The sequence below is a fragment of the Capsicum annuum genome, chromosome 10, assembly GCF_002878395.1.
Source record: "Capsicum annuum cultivar UCD-10X-F1 chromosome 10, UCD10Xv1.1, whole genome shotgun sequence".
Lineage (NCBI taxonomy): Eukaryota > Viridiplantae > Streptophyta > Magnoliopsida > Solanales > Solanaceae > Capsicum > Capsicum annuum.
Window position 1 is genome coordinate 212599822 of NC_061120.1, and position 4085 is coordinate 212603906.

Here is a 4085-nt window from a genome sequence, read left to right on the forward strand (position 1 = left end):
TCCCTCTCCTTTCCTATAACATATGTTTCAACGTTTGAATTTGTATAATGTCATCAGAGCTTTTTGAATGCCTAATTGTGTAAAGTTGGGAAAGAAGTGGCTGATCTATGGTTAGATTGCATTGTGAAGCTTGCAAACAATTTACTGGACTTCAAGGTTTCTATATGTTTTATAATTCTTATAATTGAATTCACCTAGAATCATTTGTTTTTTATAGAAAAGTCATTTGAAAATATTTGTTGTCCAATTTTACCTCTATCTGAATCATATGTTACAGTCGCACCACCAAATATTTTGTTAAAAGAAAAAGATGTTTGAATACTACTGATTGGAGTAGGATATCCAATGACAATTTTCAAGGAAAGGCAATTTAACAACAACAATTTTTGAGCAACTGAATTAAAGAATGTTTTGCAACAAGACAAAGCATAAGCTAGAATAAAATGCAGTAACTAAAGCTCTGGATTGGCTGTTGGAAGGGCACTGCTATATTTGCATAATTGTTTCTAAATATTAGATAAACAATTAAATGATAATGATTTACCATTTTCAGAAATAATATATATCTAATTCATCTATTATATTAACTTAATAATTCTCAGTTTCATCAATTAAGAAAATATTGCATTTATCTTTCTTTTTTTTTGCTTTAATTGTTATTTTTTAATAATCTATTTACTCTTTTGTGCTAATTAATTCACAACATAACATACAACGCAACACATATATATTAATATTAAAAGAATACACTTCTTTTTCTATTTACATCAATTTAATATTACGTATACTGTAACGTTTAATTGTAATATTATATAATTTTTTTTTCATACATTTTTGTATATTAATGTGAAATACACGTGCAACACACGTATCCTAAACTAATATATATATATATATATATATATATATATATATTCTTATTGGGTTATTGGTTTACCCAATAACCCAATAAGAAAAAATCGAACCGAACCAATAACCTAATAATCTTTTTATAAAATCATTAAAAAATCGTTAACTCAATAAACCAATAACAATAAAAAAAAAATAACATTTTTATCAATTTGATTTATCGGTCATTCAATTTTTGCACACTCCTAATTTTAGCGTCTATTACATAAATAAGTTGACCACTTAAAAAATCTACTAGATTTGACATAAGTATGCAAAATCTCTACACATATTCTGGCAAATGGTTATTGGCTAGTCACATAATTTGTATGGCTATATATTGAATAATGAAATCGCATAATACATAAACACATCCTTTAATTTGACTTAAATTATATCTATGGCCTTCAATTTTGGTTGTGCACAAGTAGGCCCTTAAACTTGAATAAAGTTGAACAAGTAGATACATATATCCTATGTGGCATTCTACGTGGCCAATTTTTGTCTTACATGGCATCCCAAGTGTATTATGTCACGTAAGACGTATATGTCTACTTGTTCAATTTTATACAAGTTTAAGGGTCTATTTATGCACACCCAAAGTTGGAGATCATATATATAATTTGAGGTCAAGTTAAAGAGCTTGATTATTTATAATGCCTAATGAAATTTGTGGATTTCTTTAACTAGTCCAGGCGATCCTTAAAAGGGTCGGGTAGTGAGATTAATACAAAAATGGAATTTATATAGAAAAATGATAAGAGTGATTAACACCAAACCAAAAAAATCTTTTAAAACTTCCACAGATCTTTGGCATTAGGGTGTGTGCTCCTTTGAGTTCGATTTTATGTGACACAATTTGACTGAAAATAAATTTAAAAGAGAAAGGAGACTGAAAAAGCCCCCAATATATATATATATATATATATATATATATATATATATATAATGTCAACCTTGTTTAGTTCTTGACCTTTACTTTCATGTCCTCTCTGTGAAAGGAAAATGTCAATTTGCCTTTTCTTAAAAATTAACATTCGACTTTAGTATCTTCTATTCTGCTTAGCCCACCTGCCGTCATACACTTTAAAATCAACTGCTTACCTAACTGGCTAACTCATTAAACAAACCAAAGTATCCAGAACAAAGAAAATCAGCAAAAAGCAAAGTAACTTATTTATTTTATTTACAACCATATCCAAAATAACAAAATAATACCATGTATATCAATGATCACAAACTCAACATCGGAAAAACAACAAGGATAAAAGTCCCCTAATAATACCCAAAGAATATAGGAAATACAACAAATCACCAAAAAAGAAAAAAAAATCCATAAGTGTGAGGATGCTAGAAAAAAATCTACCAATCAAGATGACATCTAGTTTCCTCAAAATTAGCAGATCTTCCATTAGACTCCAAAGGAACCTTGATGTCACATTCAATTTTGGGCTTAATTTTGTGCGTTTTAATCCAACCAATCTTTAGCCTTATACGCATATAAAGCTTCATTTCAATATCATACACACCAGAATTCTTCTCATTATTGTAATTTGATTTCTCTCTATCTCCCAATAGAACCAAACTTTGTCCTTTAAACACCGGATGCAAACTGCTAGTATTCTTGTGACCTTGATAAAACGGTTCCAAATTTTGACTAGCAAATCTCTCACCTTTATACATACCTCTAGCTTCAATCGAATCGTAGTAAATCCCGATTCTTTTATTAGGGTTCCTTATAGTCATATTGAGGGCAAGATCATAGTAAAGGGTGTTGTTGGCAGTGGACAAATCGAATTGTGTCAACGTAGCATCAGTCACGTAGAATTTGACCTTGTTAGGACGTAGGACAAGCCATAGGACCAACGCAATGACTCCAAGGACGATGAGAATAGTGAAGATTATTTGGAAGATGCAATTGCATAGGCAACCAAAGAGGCAGCTGCATGGGTTGCAGCTGCTTCCCCGTCCGTGACGATGATAAGATTTGGACGGGGGCGGGATGGACGGGCCATAATAGGCTCCGTTCAAGTTCGACTCAGGCATACCTTATAACAAAAAGAAAGAAAGTCAAAATCAAGTACAACTTTTTTTTTTTTTCCTCTTTGTTCCTTTGGTGTATTATAGGGTGAAGAAAATAGAGATGAGATTTATGATTCTATGTTGGATGGAAGATGAATATATATATATAGGTGTTTGTTTACTATGTATATTGTTTGAGTAAGTTAAAAAATAAAAATGTTGAATTGGTAAGCAAAAGCGGATTGATTTGTAGGAAATGCCGTGTTTCTATGTTCTTTCAAAAGACACGGTTGCTTCTTGGCAACGCATAATATATTGACGTTGATATAAATTTTTTTAGTAAATTTCATCTAAAACACTGAAAATCTGGTTGTTTTTTTCCAGTTAAACATATGAACACATGATAAATGTTTATTATTGTAGATAAGTTAACCACGTAAAAAAAATATACCAAGATTTGGCAACAAGTATGTCACGATCACGATACATAATTTGGCAAATGGTCATTGACTAGTCACATTCATCGGTCACATCATTTGGGCATTGAACAAACAATAATAACATTAGCGTAACGTAGTCATTTGGTTAGGAAAGAGTTATCTTAGGATTAGTAGCGGACACAAAATTTTTATCAAGGGGTTTCAAAATCGAAAAATATAGACGCACGAACTAGCTGAAAGGGGGTCAACATCCATTATTTCTACATAAAATGGAATTTTTACTATATAAAAATAGTATAATTTCTGTCGAAGGGGTTCAAATGAACCCTATGATTAGGTGGCTCCACCACTACTCAGGATAATTATTTTCGAAATTAGTTATCCATTTATCTCATCATGTATATGGGATTACTTATTCCATACTATGATGTAAATGATGAGATAAATAATTTCGTGACTAGCTAATATACGTACAATCAAACACAGAATAAAATAATCTCGAAAAACATGCAAGCTTGAAATATCTGATATAATATAAAATAATAGAATGTCTCATCATCTTAAGAAAGAATGTTTAAGATAATGAATAAAGTCAGAATGAAGGAAGATTTTCTAGATGAGCTAATGATGTTGACCTCAACTTCAATTAACTACTCAAATTTTACTATTTCTATTCATATTCATATTAATAAATACTAAACACAATTTTGAGCTAATGAGTTTCTTCATGCTTTT

The 4085-nt window shown here is 30.4% G+C and overlaps 1 pseudogene; it reads right to left on the reverse strand.

Annotated features, from left to right (window-relative positions):
- Positions 1 to 2041: 2041 nt before the first annotated feature.
- Positions 2042 to 3057, reverse strand: LOC107843722 (annotated as a pseudogene).
- Positions 3058 to 4085: the final 1028 nt, after the last annotated feature.